Consider the following 10,913-nt stretch of genomic DNA (forward strand, 5'->3'; position numbering starts at 1 on the left):
ACATCTATATATGATTTATTACCACGTGGATGTATTACCTATTAAAACAATAATGAAAAAAGAATGGGACAAATATGGGTAACTCAAGGGGAACCCCTCCCAATAATCTGTTTTGGGAATGTTCACCAATTTTCTTAGGTATTTTTATAAACTGGCAACTTTCCTTATATCTACAGAAGGGAGAAATAAAAATACATGAACTTTAACATCAGCACATAAGGTTATCTAAAAGTACTTTCTTCACTTTCTTCAGGCTTGAAACAAATCACATGTGCGTTAGCTGCACTTTATCGTTAGAGATTCTGATGATTCTGAATAGAGCATCTATTTGCCTCATTTGTCTCAGTTCCAGTCAGACTACATGCTGCATAATGCATCAAAGTTATATTTATTTATAGCCTATTAGTCACACAAGCTCTTTACGGAAATGCTGGAAGAACTTTTTTGAAAATTGAGAAATAGATTTTATGGTCTAATTTTCATCCCCTCTGTATATGCCTATGACAGCAGGATGTTTCAAGGTCATTTTCAACCATTGTGTCTATAATCAAGACTCTGAATGCCCTAGTTCTAAGAGCAGAGGCCTAATGGTGACATTTTACATAAAAATCTGTGGGGAAAAAGGGTCTGAGCAACCCCCAGCCAGAGACCAGGAATCCTCCTGAGGCACCTGTCTTTAAATCTACCACCTCTATTCTAGGGCAGAAATGGCTGAGGACCAGGAAGTAGCTGCTCGATCACATTGGACACTGCTGTACATAAACTGTATCAAGAAAAAGGATCAAATCAGTTATAGAAATAATCACCTAAGACACCACCCCCTCCCAAATATAGAGTGAGGAGTAGCCCCAATGTTCCAGAATGAGAAATAACCACACAACACTGCATGTGGTGGGACCGACCCTTACCTCCTGAATTCCAGGAGGGAGGGAGTCATGCCTGAGCCTGTTTTGGCTCAGAAGAGGTAGAGGGAAGGGAAAGAAAGTGGCCTTGCTAAGGTCTGGGAGGGACAGAGGCCGACAGAATACCTGTATTAATCTCATCCAGTAATTTTTTTTGACATTTGAGATACCATATTTTTCATCTCTAGAAGTTCCATTTGGTTCTTCTTTTTTCCCCCAGAACTTCCTTGTTTCTCCTCATTATATTCAGGTTTTCTTTAAAATCCTTGAGAATATATGATAGCTAAGTCCTCATCTGCTTACTGAATCACCTTTATTATCTCTGGGTCTGTTTCTATTGACTGGTTCTTCTACTGGTTATGTGGTACATTTCCTCGCTTCTTTGGATAGCTAATAACTTTTTTTTTTTTAGATTTTATTTATTTATTTGAGAGAGAGAGAGCACCAGCAGGGTGAGGGGCAGAGGGAGAAGCAGGCTCCCTGCTAAGCAGAGAGCCTGACATGGGACTCGATCCCAGGACTCCAGGATCAGGACCTGAGTCGAAGGCAGATGCTTAACCGACTGAGCCACCCAGGCGCCCCCGGATAGCTAATAACTTCTCATTGTCTGCTGAACATTGGGAAGGTTATGTCGTTGAGCACTGGATTGCTTGCATTCCTTTAAAGAGTGTTTGCCTTTTTCTGGCAGACAGTTAAATAAAATGGTCTTGATTCACAGATGACATGATCATTATAGAAAATACTACAGAAGCTATGAAAAAACTTAGTATGAACTACTGAGTCTAGCAAGTTTACAGGACACAAATTCAATATAAAAAATTAATTGCTCCAGCTAATATTAGATGCAACTTATTTTGTGTAATGGCTACTACCAAAACTCGGACAGAAATGATATCATTTAGATAGTCTTTGTGTTGTTTGGTTGAATGTACAGTACACAAAATATACAGTAAATACCACAAGCTAAGAGGATTCTCTCTTTCAACATGAAGTTTTGAAAATCAGTTATAAATCTAACTTCAAGAAAAACTGTCATCTATAGAAATAATTTTTCTGAAAAGAGGATAAAAATTAAACAGTTATCCCCCAACACTCTTACACTGTTGACAAGTATTTGAGTTCTTGAGGACAAAAGCGTGTATAGAAGTCCACTTTATGCACCAAAACTTCTATATTAAATCAATAGGGGAGGGGCACCTGGGTGGCTCAGTCGTTAAGCATCTGCCTTCGGCTCAGGTCATGATCCCAGGGTCCTGGGATTGAGCCCCGCATCGGGCTCCCTGCTCCGCGGGAAGCCTGCTTCTCCCTCTCCCACTCCCCCTGCTTGTGTTCCCTCTCTCGCTGTGTCTCTCTCTCTGTCAAATAAATAAATAAAATCTTTTTAAAAAATAAAATAAAATAAAATAAATCCATAGGGGAACTATTTTTTCCTGGTTTCCCAAATTTTTAATGTATTCATTCATTCAAGCAGTATTTGTTGAATACCAGCTGTACATAAGAATAGATAGTTATTTGGGGCTGGGGGATAGATAAATAAGTCAGACACCATTGTGGCCCTTAAGAAGCTTACACATAAAACAGAAGTTGAACAAGTATAAAAGCAACTTTAATATAGGATGGAGGATATCATCATTTCTGCCCTGCCCCTGTCTCCCTCACTGCAATCTGTCTTCACTCCTCCCCGAATTTCTCCTCAAATATGGCACAGAGGGAGAAAATAGGCAGCTGTGGGTGACTGCTAGGGCCGCTCCTGGGACCTTCTCTGGTCACTTCTTGGTCCCTCTGGCCCAGTGTTCTGATTTTAGCTCTGGTCATCCTCGTTGGGATGAACTGTTTAGGCTTTGTTCATTCACTCATTAAAGACTATTGAGTGTCCACTCTCTGCCAGGTCCAGGTCTGGTGTTGGGGACTGAGGAAGCAGTGCAGAGGACAGGATAAGATGCTGTACTTTAGACCTCACCCCGTGCTCTGTGTTAGCTTGACTGTGCACTCTCTTCATCTGGATCACCGGCACTTCCAGAAACTGACATATACCCGGAAACCTTCTACCTGAGGCCATAAAACTAGTATAAGGAAAGGTGGCAAGTGAGGGTGGGGAGAAGGATTTAGTCTGTAAAGAACACAATCCCTAGAGAGATGTATGCATGTGGGCATATATACACACATCTGTCCATACACAGATATATGATTAAAGGCCATGTCTGTCTTATTTTTCCCTTTCTTTCTTTCCTTTCTCTAGTCCCCCTTTTCCCCTAGAGCCAAGAGGGTAATCTGAAATGTGTTTGTAATTTTTTTGGTTTGGGGGGTCATCTGTTTAGTCAAATCTCTATGTCCCCACCTCCCGGCAGGGATGGACCCCTGTAGTCCTTGGTTATCCATAATCCCTTCTTCGGTGTAACTGATCAAATCTGGGTGACCATCTGACCCAAGTAACATCAGTGAGCTCCTGCATCCTGAGAATTTGGAATTGGTGCACAAAGGCCATTATTAGTCTCTGTTGGGACAGTTCAAATGGAGCAGAGAAAGCAGGTAGCAAAGAGAGGGATGAAAGGAGCATTTGCCCAGAGGCACGCAGAGGTGAGAGCGAAGGTGGCCCCAAAGGAACAGAGATGGCAGCCCCTGCCTGGCCCACTGGTCCTGCTCTGTATCATTTGAGAGCCCTGGCTACACTTCCAGACCATGGGTTCTGTAGCTCTCCCTTTATCTTTCCAACAACGCTCCTTCTTTTTTTTTTTTTTTATTTGTTTGTTTAAATTAGTTGATTGGGTTTCTTTCCCCCACAAATATTCTCTAAGATATGATATTTCACTCTTCTAGCTAATGTGATTTTCAAGTAATTTCTGCTGCCTCCCAGTGACTAATCAACCTGAGAATTCAGGCTTAAACACAGGATAAAAGCCAGAGAAAATGCTACTCAAGAGAATTTAGCTGATATCTGTGCAAGTAAAAAAACCTGTGGTATGTTTGTGTCTCCCCCCTACTATCCCTCCACCCCTGCCAGAATTCATGTGTTGAAACCCTAACTTTCAGTAGGATAGTATTAGGAGGTAGGGCCTTAGGGAGGTACTGGGTTTAAATGAGGTCACAAATATGGAGTCCCCATGATGGGACCAGTGTCCTTGTAAGAAAGAAGAGAAAGAGGGACACCTGGGTGGCTCAGTCGTTGGGCATCTGCCTTCGGCTCAGGTCATGATCTCAGGGTCCTGGGATTGAGCCCCGAATCAGGTTCCCTGCTTGGCGGGAAGCCTGCTTCTCCCTCTCACACTCCTCCCCCTGCTTGTGTTCCCTCTCTCGCTCGAGTCTCTCTGTCGAATAAATAAATAAAATCTTAAAAAAAAAAGAAAGAAGAGAAAGAGAAACGTCTCCTCATCTGAAGACATATCTGCAAACCAAGAAGAGAGCCCTCAGCAAGAAACTGATCATGTTGGCACCTTCACCTTGGATTTCCAGCCTCTCGAACTGTGCAAAATAAATGTTTGTTGTTTGAGCCAGCCAGTTGATGGTCCTTTGTTATAGCAGCTGGAGCTGACCATGACTCAGGATGTCATGTCCATATCACTTGAGAGGAGAACATAGGCCCAGCCCAGGAAGGTCTGCAGGAACAGCAGACCAGGTTGTTAGCACAGACAAGTCACAGTGGGCTAGGATTTATTGCTCACCAGAAGCTGTGAGACTCTGGGGAAAATTCTAAACTCCTGTGAGCTTTATACTTTTCCACTTTACAAATGGGGAGGCTCAAAATCAAATAACAGTGCATATTTCTCATGCCTACAATCAGTAATCTATTACTTTTCTACAAGAAAATACTAATCAGAGCCTCTTCCTTATTATTTTTAAATGGAAAACTTAGCAGTATACCCGAAACCAAAATGCCCATTCGTTTTCCTAAAGCAGAACTAAAACACCCGTATTGTAAGTAACAAACTCTCACGTTAGAATGGAAATGCTTAAAACATCACCCCCCATCACCAAATAATTAATAAGGCTGCTGACAAGTTGCAGTTTTAGATAGCTGGTGGCTTGGCCTCTCGATGACAACAAGGCTACTCCAAATATCTACACACGGAATTCTGGTGATCTACCAATTACATTCTGAATGTTAACTCCAGACTTCTCCTTCATGACATTTTATTAAACATGATGTACTGACTTAGGGGGATGTAATATAAATTTTTAAAATGTAAGCAGCTGAAAATGTGTTAAGAAATATGTGTGTCTTGTGACATTTGGGTTATCCAAGCGAGGAGGGAAATTTCTCCTGGGAGATCGGTAACAGGGCAGATGGGGTGGGACTATGTGCGTGAAAGCACTGTTAACTGAAACAGCTCACCAATGCTCTCTTTACTTTGTATCTAAAAATCAGCTCGGGCCTATGAAAGAAGGAAAGGCAGGCAAAGCAAACAGAAGCTGAGAATATTAATGGAAGAACAAAAGTGAAAGTCTCCAATACCTGATTAGTGATTTTCAATTTACAAAGCACTTCCAGGCACATTATCTCCTGATTGCCATAACATTCCCATGAGGCAGAAGGGATGCTTTTCTTTTTCTTTTTTTTTTTTTTAAAGATTTTATTTATTTATTTGAAAGAGAGAATGAAAGAGAGAGCACGAGAGGGGGGAGGGTCAGATGGAGAGGCAGACTCCCCTCTGAGCAGGGACCTCCCCACGTGGGATTCGATCCCAGGACTCCAGGATCATGACCCGAGCCGAAGGCAGTCGCTTAACCAACTGAGCCACCCAGGCGCCCCCGGAGAAGGGATGCTTTTCTAATCTTTATTTATAAGGAAGCCAAGCTTTAGCCAGGCTAAGTGACCGGCCCAAAGTCACACACACTTGGCATCTGCAGCAAGAACGGAATTCTCTGGCCTCCCCCCGCCGGCTCTTGACACTAGTTTTCAAGTCACACTTGGAAGTTGACCCATCTGGATCACCGGCACTTCCAGAAACTGACATATATCCTGAAACCTTCTACCTGAGGCAGTAAAACTAGTTAAGGAAAGGTGGCAAGTGAGGGTGGGGAGAAGGATTTAGTCTGTAAAGAACACAATCCCTTTCTCACTAGCTCCACAGCAGCAGGGAAGGCCCAATCAACTTGGCCAGGCTGGAACCTGCACCTTCATCCACCTCTGGTTGATGGCCTTTGTCTGGCGCCTTGCTGAATATGGTCTGGTGGTCTCAAGTTCACAAAGAGATCTCTGACCATAACTTTCCTGAGACAGCAAAATTTCCTTGTCAACCCACAGGCCTGGGCCAAGACCCAACGGCGAGAACCTACAATCTGTCTTCGCCTCCCTCTCCGCAGTGTTCCCCTGTGGCCTAGCGCAACAAAATTGATTTCTCACTCCCACGATGTGCCTAACACAGGTCCGCAGAGGGGCCCTGCTCCCTGGGTTCACGCAGGGCCTTGGGCTAACAGAAGCGACACCTCGATATTGCTTCTGTGGTGACTAAAGCAGTGGGAATTGGTTTGGAGGTGACCCACATCACTTCGGCTCATGTTTATTTGGCCAAAACCAATCACACATCGGTGCCTGACTTCGGAGAGGGCAGGAAGCGCGATTCTCTGTGTGCCTGACGGGAGAAGGGAACATTGGTGGCCAGCACGATGACAACCACACAGTCCAGTCCTCATCTGATGCTGAGTCTCCCAGTAACAGCACCACGGGCTTCAATCCAGCCTTTACCTAACTTCCCCCATAACCAGAAGCACCCCATCTCAGAAACAGCTGGTTTAATTTGAAGAGAGCTCTGTTTGTTAGAAACAAAATTCTTAAAAATAACCAAAAATTGGTCTCTCTGTAACTTTGGTTCCTCAGCATTCATTCTTTCCTCAGGGTCTAAGGATAAATCATTGCATATTTCAATTAATCGTGCTAGATCCCTGCCCCCCCAAGAGATCTTGGGTGTAAGATGCATAACCAAGATCACAGCACCTTATGGCACTGGATATGGGATAGATAATCCCCTAATGTCACTGAAGGGGAAATCAGGGGTCTCAAAGTTGAGGAAGGTGGATCAAAGGGAGGCTGCAGAGAAGCTTTCTGGAGAAAGACAACTGATGGTGTTGTTAACGCAGCAAGGGAGGAGTTAGCTCAGAAGGTAAGACTAACACAACACCAGGCAGGCAGAGGAAACAATCTGTATTAGGTGACCAAGGTACAAAACTGCATGATGCATTCAGGGAAATATCAAAATGACCGAACAGAGGATGTCCTCTGGGGAGGATCTTGAGGTGAGATAAGCATCCAATCGTGGAGGGCCCTGGGGCTAAGCTGACAGTCTGGAATCCTGGAAGCTACTGAAGAAGTTTAAGCCTAACATTGACATTCACTAATTTCTCACTTTAGCAGCGTTACCCTGGCAGCAGGGGGCAGAATGGAGCAGAGAGACCCGCCTGAGTCTGGGAGCTAGATGAGGCCGGAGCTAAGGCTGTGATTCCACAAAGAAGGAGGCAGATTGGAGAAAAGAAGATGAGATGCAATGAGCAGCACCTGGCAGTTAATTCCAAAAGGGGAAGCAGGATGTGACAGAGGCGTAGGGTGCCTCTCACGCTCTGGCTTGGGCAACCACATGGTATAATCCCCTGAAACAGAGACATCCCAAGAGATGGGTGGAGAAACGTTTTTGTGGAGTTCCCCTTGGGGCAGGTTGAGTTTAAGTTGCGTGTGTGATTTAGCGATGGTGCATTGGGCACTGTGCTGTCTCTATAAAGAGGGGGCTAGCCAGACATGATAGACTCAGGAGGCAGCAGTCCATAAGTAGTTACTGAAGCCAGGCGTGTGGCTGACATGCAAACCATCATTTTTCTACATATGAAGGAAAATGAAAATATATTAACTCACCAATTTGACCTATCCCTCTCCAGGGGCCAAATGATCCACATCTGTCTGTGGTGCATTTTTCTTAGAATCAAGGAACCTAAACAACGGGCTCACAATCAGTGCCTTGCTTGGGAAGCATGGAAGCAGACCACAGTGAAATGGAGACTCATGAGAAAGATTTCATCCAACCATACAGAGGTCTGATGAGTCATCCCTGCTCCACAATGGAGAACACCTCTAGGATAATTCAAATGCTCATTTCAGATCCAGGGTTTTTTCTCTCCCGTACCTGTGCTGAACAAACTCAGCCATACACACATATATGCTTTTTGTCTCATAGGATAACTATATTCATTCTTTAAAAGCAAGGGTCTTTTGGGGTTTTTTCAATCCAGTCATATACATTGATAAGGTTACAGGTTTAGGCCAGCAATTGTTGACATATATTCCAGGGACCAAACCCAGGTTAACATTTTTTGAGCTCAAGTGCTTGGAAAATACCCATCACACATTCTCAGATTATTCGTTAAAGGTTGGGAACCAATCTGATTCACTGCATGTTTGGCTTTCCTAATTTCATTTTCAAAGGGATACCTTAATGTCAAGATTACAGGCTACCTTGCTGTAGTGTAATAAAAAATATATTGGGTATTTGTCCCTGGTTCTTGACACAGAGCTCCTAAACCCTTGGAATTTCCTGAGTGATAGAGGAGTGTCTTTTGTCATTTACAATGAGCCCCTTTTCATTACACCTGAGTTCATACCAATGCAGTGACTCAGGGTTAGGGCCCGTAGATAGTTTCAGAATGGGGACTGGTCACTAGAAAGCCCAAACACAGTGATTAGAGCACAGGAACTTTCAGCCCCAGCCCCAGCCCACCCCAATCTCTGGGGAGCCGTGGGAAGCTGGAGATTGGGTTATAACAACCCTTAAACAGAGATCCAGAGAGCTTCGGGGTTGGTCAACACATTAATATGCTGGGAGGTAGGCGTGCCCAGAGAGGGCTTGGAAGCTCAGCACCTTTCCACCCCCATATTTTGCCCTGTGTATCTCTTCCATTTGGCTGTTCTCCAGTTGTATCCTTCATAATAAACTGTCAAACACTAAGTAAAGTATGTTCCTGAGTTCTATGAGTCATTATAGCAAATTAGCAAACCTGGGGGGCAGTCACGAGAACCCCCAAATTTGTTGTCAGCCAGACAGAAGGGTGAGTAGTCTGGGCACCCCATTTGGAGCTTATGTTTGAGGTGGGCAGTCTTGTGGGGCTGAGCCCTTGATCTGTGAGGTCTGTGCTAATTTTGGAGAGTTTCAAAATTGGATTGAATTGTTGGACACCCAGTTGGTGTCAAAGAACCGGAGAAGTGGTGTGGGAAAACCCCATACATTTGGTATCAGGAGTGATGTCAGCAAAGTCACCGTGCACACCCCTCTGCGTGACAGAAAAAATCCACAAAATCTTCCCTGAGCTCAACAAATATCTCACCGTAAAAAGCAAACCTTTATCACCAGGTTTCGATCATGATGACAAAGGAGAGAAAAAAACTTCGTGCCATATGAGACATTATTAAAGATCTTGAGATGTTGAGTCTTCAAGAAAGAGAAAATTAGAGGGAAAATTGGATAGTGGTTTTCAAGTATTTAGACAATGGAGAACTTGCATCTATGATGAATTGTTGGACAAGTCAAAGAAACAGATTTCTATTTAACATCACATGACCAGAAATTCTTCCCTGTGAGTTACAGCACCCTCCCCCACGCCATCATTGGAAGTATTCACATGTAAGGAAGATCTCTATGGTTAGGGATGCCATAGACGCGGTTAGGGACTACCTCCAAGGGGCTTGCCCACTCTGGTTCTCTTATGCGGACTCAGAACTCGAGGGTTACAATTCCAATCACAGAGTACTTATTTTAAAAAGTCACTTTTTTTTTGGACACTGGCTGAAAGAGAACTTTTTATTACTTTTATGTACAGAAAATTCAACAGCGCCCACTTAGCCCAGTTTGGTGGCCAGTTCTTCAGCCTTCGCTTTTTCCAACTTGGCAATGCAAGCCACCGACTTTGGACCCAGGACATTGCCTCCCCAGTGGCGGCGTATCTCATAAAAATATGGAACACTTCATGAATCTGCATATCATCCTTGCACAGGGGCCACGCTAATCTCTGTAACGTTCCAGTTTTAGTATATCTGCTGCCAAAGCAAGCCCAAAAGTCACACTTTTAGAAGTTCAAATAAATATAATCAGTTTGAAAGTCAAGTATCCTGCTGGAGTAAACAAATTTGAACACTGTAGGAACATCTAAAATGTGAAGAAATGATGAGTACGAGAATTCTTATAATTAAGCAGGTTAACTGCCCAAATAAAATTCAGTGTGAATGTGTAGAATAGTAATCAGTAGAATGTGGAGTTATAAAAAGCAGTGAATGAGATGACCCATGCTAGTTCCTCCAGAAAGAGATAACCAGTCACTTAGAGGAAACGGAACGATGGAGTCCAGACTACCCTGACCGCACTGTTCGAGGCAGAGCCTCCTTCAGGATGGGAGAGCAGGCTGCACCTTCCTTCTACATTGTGGGCAGGAAGTAGTGGGAGATTTATAAGCCCCAACCAAAAAGAACCTCCCTTTCCTACTCAGTAATGCCTGAAATAATTCCGCCAGGGTCACCCTTGGAAGAAGAGTAAGGAGAGGGGGAGGAATGAAGACCAGAAATGCCAAGATAACTTCACTGTTTTAACATGTTCGGACCTCTGCTCCCTTTGATGACAATGACACTTCAGGAGGTCAGAGGTGGGCTTATCCACTGAGCTATGCCCTAAATGGACAGACACTGGGGATGGTCTGTTTCTGAACAATTGTGGGCAAATACAGACCATAGCAAAAACAGAACTGCCACCAAAATACTGTTCTTTCCTTGTTGTGTGTTACGTTTCCTATTGCTGAAAAGCTCTCCCATGAAGACGACTTGCCATCCCCGGGTGGTCACTCTCCCATCTGCAGAGGCCCTCCTCCTCTGTCCTGGTCCTGGTCTTCCTCTCCTTTGTTCCTTGTGCCCTTGAAACAAGAATGGCTCAAGAGGGAATAATTTAATTCCAGCGCCCTCTGCTGGCCCTGCAGAAGGCCAAGACATCTTAAACTAGATCAGTAGTTGCCAAATTTCTCACTATCAGGAAGACATTTTATTATTTT

At 43.9% G+C, this 10,913-nt stretch overlaps 1 pseudogene; it reads right to left on the bottom strand.

The window, feature by feature from the left end:
* Positions 1-9,827: 9,827 nt before the first annotated feature.
* On the bottom strand, positions 9,828-9,927 carry LOC115937383 (U6 spliceosomal RNA; annotated as a pseudogene).
* Positions 9,928-10,913: the final 986 nt, after the last annotated feature.

This window comes from Leptonychotes weddellii, chromosome 9 (genome assembly GCF_054177405.1).
Source record: "Leptonychotes weddellii isolate Sample4059 chromosome 9, ASM5417740v2, whole genome shotgun sequence".
In the NCBI taxonomy this organism is placed as follows: Eukaryota; Metazoa; Chordata; class Mammalia; order Carnivora; family Phocidae; genus Leptonychotes; species Leptonychotes weddellii.